This window comes from Octopus bimaculoides, chromosome 4, assembly GCF_046866305.1.
Source record: "Octopus bimaculoides isolate indiv1 chromosome 4, ASM4686630v1, whole genome shotgun sequence".
In the NCBI taxonomy this organism is placed as follows: domain Eukaryota; kingdom Metazoa; phylum Mollusca; class Cephalopoda; order Octopoda; family Octopodidae; genus Octopus; species Octopus bimaculoides.
The window spans coordinates 125,338,235-125,351,734 of record NC_142931.1 but is presented as its reverse complement, the minus strand read 5'-3'; the positions used below and the strand labels follow the sequence as shown (position 1 = coordinate 125,351,734).

The following is a 13,500-nucleotide window of genomic DNA, read 5'->3' as shown; positions in this document are numbered from 1 at the left end:
AATTCTCAGGACTTCATTTGCCTTTTGCGGCTTTATTGAAATCATAACTTTCCCGAGTAGGTCTCTCTTCAGCGTCCATCAAAAACTGCGTCTCAATCTTTTTAACAAACGCCCTGCACGAAGTGGATTCAGCTCTCCCCACTCTCTTTATCTTTTTTCTCTTCCACTCTCTCTCTCTCTCTCTCTATCTCGCTCTCTTTCTCTCTCTCTCTCTCTCTCTCTCTCTCTCTCTCTCTCTCTCTCTCTCTCTCTCTCTCTCTCTTTCGTCTTTCCTGCCTGCCCGTCTCCCTCTTTTACATACACACAAAAACACAACAAACTGCTTGGCACACAATTGCATGTTTGTATATGCTATTTGTTTCTAATGGAAAATCTACAAATCATTTGTTCTGTAAGATGTGTCTTGGGGGCTGCTGTTGGTAGCTGCGTGTCAAAAATAGTTTTGTGTGTGAATAATAGCATCATCTTTTACATGAACCGTTGTCTGTCATTAAAGTATGTATATACATGCGCATACATACTTACATACAAATCCAAATACATGGATGTATAATGAAAGATACGAGGACAAATAAAAAGGATCGAGATAAATCAACAACGAAGCAAGCAGCATGCTTTGGTGAGCCAGAATATCTTGAAAAACTCAAGTAAACAAACAACTCAGATTAGCGATTAAGTCTAATAAGAAACTATATTTCACGGGTATCCGGCATTCAGTAAATTCAAACGTATCCAATGGTTCATTATTTACATTATTTACATTCGACGGATATTTGTCATCTTGTTTCTTGTTAACACAACGTTTCAGCTGATTTACCCTCCAGCCTTCATCAGGTGTCTTGGGGAAATTTCGAATCTGGGTTCTCATTCCTATGGTATTTTTCGATGTTGTTGCTGTTGTTGTTATTATTATTATTTTATGTTTGACTTTTGTCTTGCATTTGTACAAGTTGGATCCAAGTCTCACCCAGAGACCTCAGCTTCCAGAAGAGTGCAAACACAAACATAAATACGCACGCATATGTGCGCAGATAGATAGATAGATAGATAGATAGATAGATAGATAGATAGATAGATAGATAGATGATGGATGGATAGATAGATAGATAGATAGATAGATAGATAGATAGATAGATAGATAGATAGATGATGGATGGATAGATAGATAGATAGATAGATAGATAGATAGATAGATGATGGATGGATAGATAGATAGATAGACAAACTGACGGACAGACGGACGGACGGACGGACGGACGGACGGACGGACGGACGGACGGACAGACGGACAGACGGATGGATGGATGGATGGATGGATGGATGGATGGATTGATGTGTGAGTGAGTAGATAGATAGAAGGATGGATTGATGGCTGGCTGGCTGAGCCTGTATGTTCGTTGATGTAAACGCATTCATTGTTTGTGCTCTTGTTTGTTCATTATACGTATATGTTTACAGCAAATTGTTACTTTCTATCCGTACCTCCCATTGTAGGGCAATATTCCACTAACTCCTCCAGCTTTCAGAATGTTTTTCATTATAATGCATGTCCTGTATCCCTCTATTTTTATTCATCTACCGTCAGCTCCTTACTTTTATCAACCAATTTGTATCCTTCTACATATATTCAAGTAGCAAATCACAGTACAACTCCCACCTCTACAAAAAGAATTATCATTATTACATTTCCTTGTTCTACGTCACAATTTCACAAACCTATCCCCTACCATTCACATATCCGTCACTGCATCATTTCACAGTTATCTTATCCATTAACGAGACGAGGAAAAACCGATTTGCAAATCTCCAGTGGCCACGTTTACTTCCCCCGTAATTTCTAACATCACCTGACTGCTCGGATAATAAAAATAATTGCAACACATTTATCTCTCATTTTCTCCCTCTCACTCTTTCTTTCTCAACCTCTCACTCTCTCTCTCTCTACTTCTCTCCCTTTATCTTTCTCATTACTCCTTTATCTTTAATTTACTTTCGATTTCAGCTCAATTTTTATTTGTTAAAAATAATCTAATGATAAGACGCGATCGATTCAATATGTCGCTCATTATTACCACAGCGCTCTCTTCGTTCTGAGGTGAGAAAATAACTGATTCTGTTTCGGTTCTGTTGCTGATAGATTAATCAGGGTTCTGTTTACTGAAGTGCCATCATGGATTCTGTAGTGTTCGTCTCCTTGAGATTTTAATGTCGTCCATTAACATCATCCATTAATAAATTAACACTAATGTAAAACAGCAACAAAAACAAGCAAAAAAACATCAGGATGACCAGCTTGTCTACTCCGCCATTTTGTTTTGTCCATATATCTCTCATGTATGCACAAATATTCTCTCTCGCGTATTATTCTCTTTCTGTTTCTTTTTTCAACCTTCGATTTTATTCCCTTACATCAATTTTATATTCCAACACTTCTTACGTCTTTCTCATATTTCTAACTCTACGTTTTTCAATCGTTATTTTTCCACCTCCATTCTTCACTTCTTCCAGTTTATCTACTTTCCATTTATCTCCAACTTTCTTCCTAATTGGCTTTACATTAACATATATATTCCATCACCCACCGTTTTTTTTCTATTATTACATTTTTGTTTGCTTTATCATCTTTACTATCTCTTCTCTCATTTCTTCCTCAATCTCACTTTAAGGCGGCGAGCTGGCAGAAACGTTAGCACGCCGGCCAGAATGCTTAGCGGTATTTCGTCTGTCTTTACGTTCTGACTCCAAATTACGCCGAGGTTGACTTCGCCTTTCATCCCTTCAGGGTTGATAAACTGAGTACCAGTTGCGTACTGGGGTCGATGTAATCGACTGCCCCCCTCCAAAATTTCGGGCCTTGTGCCTTGAGTCGAAAAGAATTAATCTCACTTTTGTTTTCTTTACTAAATATTTCTTTCTTGTTACCTTCTTTTACTTACGTGTCTATTTTTATGCTTCTCTGATCTTCCTGTGGGTAACTTTCTGTACTCTATTTTCTTTTTCATCTTTTTTTATTATTGCGTTTTCTGTGCGATTGTATTTTTTACGTAACCATTTTTCGATAACTTCTTTATCAAAGGATGCGGGTCAGTGTTTTCTGCTCCCTCGGATCAGAAATACGCCGGCAATGCTTGAGCTATTAAAATAGCTCCTCATCAATTCAGTCATGGTAACTCCTTAATATCATGTGCAAGAATATAAGAAATATAGATGGAGATTACACACACACACACACACACACACACACACACACACACACACACACACACGCACACACATATATGTGTACATAATACATACATGCATGCATATATACATACATGTGTATTCACACAGAGATATGTAACTGATATGTTAATAGTATTTTGTTTCATTCTTATAATGTACTACACAACATACTGTATCTATAGAATCTTGGGGGTAACACTGCGTAACACTGCGTAAACCATACAATGTATATCTATATACATACATATAGGCCTTTCTTTCTCTCTTTCTCTCTCACCATATATATATATATATATAAGATTAAGATATACATCAAGGATATGTCCACCAAACGCTCAAAAGAAAATATAAGGGAGATATACAAAAAGAAAAATCTATTAATAAAGCATAAGCCTCTTTTGTATGAAATTCATGAAAAGAGCGCAGAAGAATTATTATTATCTTTCACAATGAACATTCGCACAGTGTTACAAAGAATACTCGCCCTGTAGCTAAGTAAAACAATAATAAAACAAAAATATAACAGATCAATATAAAGAATGTAGATATGGAAGTTATTATAAACGTTAACTGCGGACTCGTCCAAGAAAGTGTAACACAGTGTTTGAGTGGAAGAGATAGTTAAGATACCTTTAATAATATTATTAATTATTCTGTAAACTTGTTATAGGTTTACTAACATACTTATGCTGCTTGCGATAAGATATACTTATAAGTCTCTTAGCATTGTCTTGCAACCAACTCTATATCCGTGTGATCAATATCTAGGAAAATAGATCTGTATTCATTGATTAGATTTCCATCATCGATTGATTGATTAAGTGATTTAAATAATTATATCATTGATTAGTGAAAGGAAAATTTTGTGCACCTGTTTATATACGCGTTCTGAATTATATAGTTAAAAGTTTGTGCCAAAGTTGGAGCCTGTATGTGATTTTTGTCACGCTAGAAATAGCCACCTACTCTACCTCAAATCACACTCTATAATCTTAAAAAGGGACACTGTGGACAAGTATGTTCTAAATACTTGTTTCAAGGAAAGGAGGGGTCATCCTGTCACACTAGACAGCTACCATCCGTCTCAAGCTAAGCATAAACCATCAACATTATTTACATTATTTACATTCGACGGATATTTGTCCTCATCTTGTTTGTTGTTAACACAACGTTTCGGCTGATATACCCTCCAGCCTTTTTCAGGTGTCTTGGGGGAAATTTAACCACTACGCCATATGCCCGTGGGCATATGGCGTAGTGACTAAGAGCGCGGGCTACTAACCCCAAGATTCCGAGTTCGATTCCAAGCAGTGACCTGAACAATAATAATAATAATAATAATAATGACAGCGAAACGGGCTGATTACTACCTAGCTCAGATACCAGGAAACCCCAAAATGGCTGAAGTTCAAAAGATAGTGCTCATGGGAACTGCCCATATCCTACGTAAAATACTGTCTATGTGATCTCAAATATTAAAACAAACACATAATTTTCTTATGGTTTCTTAAACATTCTCTGGAACAACACTATGTACAAATCGAAATATATGGTACCCTAGGCATAACACCTACATGAACTTCTAACTTGTTGTCTCTTGAGGTCTCTGGGTGAGACTTGGATCCAAATTGTACAAATGCAAAGCAAAAGTCAAACATAAAATAATAATAATGATAATAATAATAACATCGAAAAACAGCTTAGGAATGAGAACCCAGGTTCGAAATTTCCCCCAAGACAACCGAAGAAGGCTGAAACATGTTAACAACAAACAAGATGAGGACAAGTATCCGTCAAATGTAAATAATGTACATAATACCTCATCTCTTAAATATAGAACAGAAACCATCAAATTAGGTGCTATCACACCACAGTCAGTGTGCCTCAATGCGTAGGTTATGTAGGGCTTAGAGATACAAGTAGTCAGAAGTACGAATGCTAAGAATGCACCAAGAGTCAGAAAACAATTGAAAGCCAACATTCAGTCAATAATCCTGGAATGTAGAGAATACGATCATGAGACTGTCATGTTACCTCCTGAACATCAGTGATGCACGAAAAGCAACAGTGATTAACAATGAACTTCTAAAATTTGGAATGGACATCACTACACTCCATCAGATACGTCTTGCAGAATCAGGAACACTTTCTGAAGGAGGCTTTTACCTTTTTTTTCTAGCAGGGAAAGAGCTAGATGAGACTAGAGGGCTTTGCCGTGCGAAACTTTCTTCTAAAGATAATGGAGCTCAGTAAGAGAGGGACCGAGTGGATTTTCTCACTTCGATTCCAGACAAGCTATGGGACTGTCAATCTTGTCACTATTTAACTTCCGACGCTGTAATTTACATAAATTATGAAGGAACGCGCACACACACACACACACAAACACACACACAAACACACACAATCACACACACACACACACACACACACACACACACACACACACACACACACACACACACACACACACACACACATATATATATATATATATATATATATATATATATATATATATATATACATATACATACATACATACTTACGAAGGGACTATTCAAAGCAACCACCTGAAGAGGTGCATTTTACCACAGATGGATGATGGAGATTACACATCTTCCCAATGTGTTACGAGTGTAAAAGCGTGTCGAAACGATTATAGTGGTTTTTAAAAAAGTAGTTCATTTCATGTTTTTTGCTTTTTCTTTAGCTTGGTACTTATTCTATCAGTCTCTTAGGCCGAACCGGTAAGTTACTGGGACGTAAACATACCAACACCGTTTTTCAAGCGGTGGCGAGGGATAGACACAAAGAAACACACGCATACACACACACACTTACACATGCACACATACATACACACATATACACAGGTGCAGGTGTGACTTTGTGGTAAGAAACTTGATTTTTCTATAGCCACGGGCTGACCATAGACTTGTGAGTCGATTTGGTAGGTGAAAACTAAAAGAAGCCTACCGTATGTGTGTGTGTGTGCGTGTGTGTGTATTTATGTTTTTGGTCCACCACCACTGTTTGACACCCAGTGTTGGTGTGTTTACGTACCCGTAACTTAGCAGTTCCGCAAAAGAGTTTGATAAAATAAGTACCAGGCTTTAAAAAAAATACTGAGGTCGATCCATTCTGCTAAAATCCTTCAAGGTAGTGCCCCACCATGGCCGCATTCTAATGACTGAAAAAACTGAAAGATAAGATAAAAGATATACGGTACTCTTCTTTCAGTTTCCACTCACATGCTTTTGATCAGCCCGCAGTAATAGTAGAAGACACTTGCACAGGGTGCCACGCAGTAGGACTGAACTCTGAACCATGTGGTTGGGAAGCAAACTTCTGACTACGCAGGAAAAAGTCTTTATACAGTAACAATATATGAAAAAATGTAATCTTTTCTACTCCAGGCGCAAGGCCCGAAAATGTTTAGGGAAGGAGGACAGTCGATTAGATCGACCACAGTATGCAACCGGTACTTAATTTATCGACCCCGAAGGATAAAAGGCAAAGTCGACCTCGGTGGAATTCGAACTCAAAACGTAACGACAGAAGAAATACCGATAAGCAGTTCGCCTGTCGTACTACCGTTTCTGCCAGATCGCCGCCATGATAAAAAACTGTATTCTAAAATTAAAAACTATTAATTTTATACAAAAAATGTCTTTAAAAAACAGATAACAAGACCATTGGAAGTGGGCTTTTTTTGTAAAGCACGAAATTTCCTTCCATCAGGATTGTGTTAATCTAGTTAATCTAGAAAAAGAAACATGTATAAATATAGATATATAGGTGGAAACTTAGAGACATACATGCAAACAAGAAGATAGATAGATAGATAGATAGATAGATAGATAGATAGATAGATAGATAGATAGATAGATAGATAGATAGACAGACAGACAGACAGACAGACAGACAGACAGACAGACAGACAGACAAATTGATAGATAAATAGATAGATTGATAGATAGATAGATAAGTAGACAGACGCGCAAAAATGCTTTTAAACATAACATTCGTTCACACAAATATATACACAAGCCTACATAAATACGTACAAACGTACAAACATACTTAGAACAGCTTTGATTCTTCGAGTTAGGAATGGATTTTTCAGACAAATGAAGCTAACAGCATTAACATACACACACGCACACAAACAAACGCATACATAAAACAAACATACATACATACAAACATATGTACAGGATTACATGCAGTAATTTATATATGCATATGTGCTTTTATAGGCACGACATTACCATACGCATTCGCAACACTGCAGAAACACGGCAGAAATAGCTGCTAGTTTAAAGTGTAATAGAAAATCGATAAGAGGCCAAGAGATATGTGTGCCTTATCTCAACTGGGGTTAGTTGAAGTATTAGAAATATCCAGAACATTCTAGATTAAATGACAGCGGCAGCTGGGAATGTTACCTTGAGAATCAGAAAGGATTTCAAAATCTGAGATATATTTAATGAACAGAAGATGCGATTAGCTGAGTGAGTTTGTTGTTCATTAGTTACATAATAGATTCTATGAAAGTCTACTCACGATTACCAGTTAAATAAAAGAGCTGGAGCAGGGCAGAAGGGGAAATGAAAACAGAGAGGGAGGTGGAAAGTAAATGACAAAAAGTGAGAGACGCAGAGAGAGAGAGAGAGAGAGAGAGAGAGAGAGAGAGAGAGAGAGAGAGAGAGAAGGAGAGAGAGAGAGAAAGAGAGAGAGAGAGAAAGAGAGAGAAAGAGAAAGAGAGAGAAAGAGAGAGAGAGAGAGAGAGAGAGAGAGAGGGGGAGGGCAGAAAGGATGTGGGAAAGAGGTGGGTGAGATACAATAGAAAATTACTTGATTCTTTGTGTTACAAATGGATTTTGAAAGAATGGAATTATGGAATTACAAAATTTAGTGATGCATACATACATACATACATACATACACAAACACACACACACACACACACATATATATATAGACACACACACACACATATATATAGACACACATACATACATACAAACAAACATACATACATACAAACATACATACATACTAATATATACATACATGTATATATGTGTGTGGAGGGTTATGTATGTATGTACGTATGTATGAATGTATGTATGCAACCAGGTAAAACGTTCCGGGTTTGTGCATACATTATCAGGTGTTGAGGCCTATTAAAGCAACCCATACATATATACATACATACATACATACATGCATACATACATACATACATAATATTATCATGCATACATACACACGCACATACACACACACACACATTATTATTCGTTTATTTTTTTACTTTTTTCAGTCATGTGACAGCGGCCCTGCTGGAGCACCACCTTGAAGGGTTTTAGTTGAAAAAATCGACTCTAACACTTATTTTCTTTTTCAGCATGGTACTTATTCTAAGAAACGGGGACATAAACACACCAACACTAGTTGTTAAGCGGTGATGGGGGAACAAACACCGACACAAAAACACAAAACACACGCATGTGTATATATATGTATATATACGACGGGCTTCTTTCAGTTTCCGTCCACCAAATCCACTCACAAGGCTTTGGTCGGCCTGAGCCTATAGCAGAAGGCACTTGCCCAAGGTGTTTCTATCATCCAGAAAGGTTCTGTCAAAGAGGTAAATCAGTAATAGAGAAGACCGTTTGGACCAAGAAGTTGAAATACTGGAATCAAATCTCTAGTAGTTTCCGAGTTGTTTTCCAAGTGACCGAGTAGTTACCGTAGCAATTCCAGACTCAGCCACGCTAGCACATACTCCAGATAAGGTCGAGATCGAGCTTGACAACAACATTCCAAATGAAGCGTATCATGATGTCTAAAAATCGCTTTGACATTACACTTCTGATTACTAATGGAACACCTAAATATCAGAGCGAACAAACTAAGGAACATCCTACGTGTTGTTCTCCTCGGATTAGAAGATTAATAGAAAGATATGATAATACTTTTAAAAATGTATTGAGATAGTTCTTTAATATTTTAACCACTTGGTCATTCATGTTGTTCTAATATTTAACATAAGCATTTTTGTAGTTTGGTTAGGTGGGGAAGAATGTGGTCATTTCAAGACATAATAGTTTCTAATTTAGGCACAAAGACAACAATTTTTGAGGAGAGGGGATTAATCGATACTACCGACCCCAGTATTTCACTGATAACTTTTTTTTTAGGGTGGGGGGGGGACAAAGTGACAACAGGCGAAATTAACTTCGGTGGGATTTGAGCACGCAACGCAAAGAGTTCATAGCAGGGAAAGTTCATGCCATTACAATAACAATAGAAATGGTCAAATCTTCGGGAGATTCTGCAGCTTCCACAGGTGCTATGAATATTTTTTAACTGCTATCTTTGGCAGTCTTGTGTGAAGGAACCAATGAAGTTTTTCTGAATTCGAACCGTGCATTTTGTGTTATTCTTACTTTAGCCAACTTACCACTTTATGATAGATAAATTACTGGACTAAGTGTATATTGATAGCTTTTAGTATCGGTGCTTGCGGTTCGTGAATTGAAAGTTCACCCCGATGGAATAAAAGGCAAGTTGACCTCGGCGGAATTTGAGCTCAGAGCATACGGACGGACGAAATGGTGCTAAGCATTTTGCTCGGCACGGTAACGATTCTGCCATCTCACCACCTTGAGAATCCTTTTTACTATAGGCACAAGGCCTGAAATTTGGAGTTGGGAGATAGTCGATTACATCGACCCCAGTACACGACTGATACTTATTTTATCGACCCCCTAGAGATTGAAAGGGAAAGTTGACCTCGGCTAAATTTGAACTCAGAACGTAAAGACGGACGAAATACCGCTAAGCATTTTACAGTGTGATACCGATTCTGCCAACTCGCCTTATTATTATTATTATTATTATTATTATTATTATTATTATTATTGAGTGAGAGAGCAGCTCATACCATCAAAGTGACACTGGGGTAAAATATACGAAGCCCATTATACCCAACATGACTACCCGTCTGATAAGGGTACAACAGACACATGCACCACAACCATATGTGCGCAACATGGTGATCTCATATCAAGATAAACAGCGCATGATCTCGCAGGTGGGGCCCAGTTAGAATTTTCTTCAAGTCGAGTAGCCCATCCCGCTCAAAAGGTTCTTGAATAAGGTTTAAGTATTTTGAGGAAAACACCCATGTTACCAAAGGTGAATTATCTAAACCCCAAAGAATTCCTCTCAACTCATGGCTATGATGCTCTCCCACTACTTCTGCTCAGGATCAGAGATGCACATATCGTCAGCCACCAAGGGACATGCTCAAATGGTTAAGGTCAAACAAATGACTAGCAAATCTGTGGTATTAAGCAGAATATTTGCTGTAGCCCATATTTTATACCAAGACAAAACATATACATGATAACACTTCCAATCAATTAAGATCAGAAGCCATGAGAGCCACTGCCTGGTACTACAACCGGGCAATTATTATTATTGTTATTATTATTATTATTATTATTATTATTATTATTATTATTAGCCTTATTAATGGTTTTAATTTATTGAAAGGTGAACGAGAGTAGCGAGCATGGTTCGTGTGAACGGACCTGCTCTGAGCAAGCCCTTCTTAATGGAGCAAAAGGGAGAGGAAATACTTGCCTAAGTGGTCAAGGAAACTGATTTTCTGTGGGGTTTGCACGGTTTTCCTTTGGAAGTTCCCCCACCACCCTACTGAGGAATTGTACTTGTTTAATTTTATTGTTAATATTTGTTATTGTTTTAAATGTTTACTCGGTAGACCTCTCCGTTTCTGTCCGTTTGTGCCCCTATATTTGCGTCCGAGTATGTTCTATGTGGGCCCATGTGGCTAATAAAACAAAAAACATTATTAATGGTTTCAAATTTTGCCACAAGGCCAGCAATTTTAGGGGAGGTGGATGAGTCGATTATATTGACTCCAGTGTTCAACTGGTACTTATTTTATCAAACTCGAAAGGATGAAAAGCAAAAGCGACCTCGGCGAAATTTGAATTCAGAACGTAATATTTCGTCCAGCGCTCTAACGATTCTGCCAACTCACCGCCTTAATAATAATAATAATAATAATAATAATAATAATAATAATAATAATAATAATGATGATGATGATGATGATGATGATAATCTTTTCTACTCTAGGCACAAGGCCCGAAATTTTGGGGGAGGGGGCCAGTCGATTAGAACGACACCAGTACGCAACTTGTACTTAAATTTATCTCCCCCGAAAGGATGACAGGCAAAGTCGACCTCGGCAGAATTTGAATATAATAATAATAATAATAATCAGAAGAAGAAGAAGAAGAAGAAGAAGAAGAAGAAGAAGAAGAAGAAGAAGAAGAAGAAGAAGAAGAAGAAGAAGAAGAAGAAGAAGAAGAAGAAGAGGAAGAAGAAGAAGAACAACAACAACAACAACAACAACAACGACGACGACGACGACGGCTACATCAAGAACAACAACAAGGACAATGAACAGAAAAGTCTACGAAATAGAAATCCAAGAAACATCTCCACTCACCTTAGAAACGTTTAAACTCTCGGCAGACGTTTGGTTTAGCTGCTTTCAGAGCTAGAACATTTTACAAATGAGGCAATAGAAGGGGTGCTGATTGGTGTCTAGCAAACAGGAAAAGGGGCACGTGACTTCCTCCCTTCTCTCTCTGCATTGTCGCTGTTGCTTTTCCCCAACATTTGTTGTTTGCTTTTGTTGTGCTTTCTTTATTGTTTTTCTCCTTTACCATCATTATCGTTTTTATTTTGTTGGGGTATGGTATTTTTGTTGGCATTTCTGTGCTTTCCCCTCCGTATTTGTAACATGTGTGTGTATGTATGTATGTTTGTATGTATGTATGTATGTATGTATGATTGTTTATATGTATGGATGCATGTATGTAGGCATGTATATATGTATGTATTTGTACGTGTCTCTGTGTATGTCTGTGCTCATCTACACTTTCTGTACGCGTGGCTGTGTGGCACGAAGCTGACTTCTTATCCACATGATTTCAGGTTCAATTCCACTAAGTGGCACCTTGGGCAGGTGTCGTCTGCTATAGCTTCGGACCAACCAAAGCCTTGTGAGTGGATTTGGTAAATGAAAACTGAAAGGAGCCTGCAGTATATACTTGTATGTGTGTGTGTTTTTGTGCGTGTGCGTGTGTGTGTGTCTATGTCTGTTTGACTCCACAAGTTTCTTTCTTAGTTTCTTTTTTTAGTTTCTTTCTCCAAAGTTTCTTTCTTATATAAACTACGTAATTTTTAATTATTAATCTTTGATTTTTAGTAAAGATTATTATAAATAATTAATGCAATGAAATTTATAATATTATTTGCTATTTGGTGATAAAAAATTTGAAATATATTATTTTGCTATTTACCCATAGATAAATAGGATATTGTTATTATAATAACGTCTATTTTTTAATAATATGAAAGAATGAAAGGGATATTTCTTATTTCGCCATGGTTTTTTTAAATATATTTTTAAGATATTGTTTCTGGTATTTAAAAAAAACAAACTAATGAGCTAAGATATATTTAGATTAAAATACTTAATAGTATACAAATATATTTTATGTCCTTTGTATTAGTTTATTTTTCATTTTTTAAATTTTTTGTTTGTTTTTGTTTTTAATTATTGACGCGCACGCTTGAAAACATGAATATATTTAAATTCAGTCTTTTCTTGGATCTGTGAATCCTCATATATCAAAAATTACACTGAAGAGATTCTTACCCACAAACAATGAAATTTTGTAATTTTATTATAGGTAAGAATCGAAACAATTGCATGTAATTTGTATTCGATATATATTATTTATTATATTATTATCAAAATATAATATAATAAAATATTATGTTAATAAATTTTAATTTTTGAATTGTCAACTGTATATCTCCAATTTCTTTTCATTTACACACACACACACACACACACACATATATATATAAATATATATATATATATATATATATATATATATATATATATATATATATATATATATATATATATATATATATGTATGTATGTCTATATATATATATATATATATGCATATATACATATGTGTGTGTGTGTGTGTGTGTGTGTGTGTGTGTGTGTGTATGCGATTTTCCGTCTACCGAGTCCACTCATAATGATTCGTTCGGCCCAAAGCAAAAGCAGAAGACGTTGCCATATATTGGGACTGAACCTGGAGCCATGTGGTTGGGAAGCAAGCTTCTTACCAC

The 13,500-nt window shown here is 36.6% G+C and overlaps 1 protein-coding gene across 1 annotated transcript in view; it reads right to left on the bottom strand.

The window, feature by feature from the left end:
- The window catches only part of LOC149136224 (uncharacterized), a 41,738-nt gene extending 29,884 nt beyond the window's left edge, over nucleotides 1-11,854 (bottom strand). Inside the window, exon 1 of the mRNA XM_089350118.1 lies at nucleotides 11,786-11,854. The gene's annotated coding sequence lies outside the window, so the exon portion shown is untranslated. The remainder of the gene's footprint in view (nucleotides 1-11,785) is intronic.
- Between the last annotated feature and the right edge of the window lie 1,646 nt (nucleotides 11,855-13,500).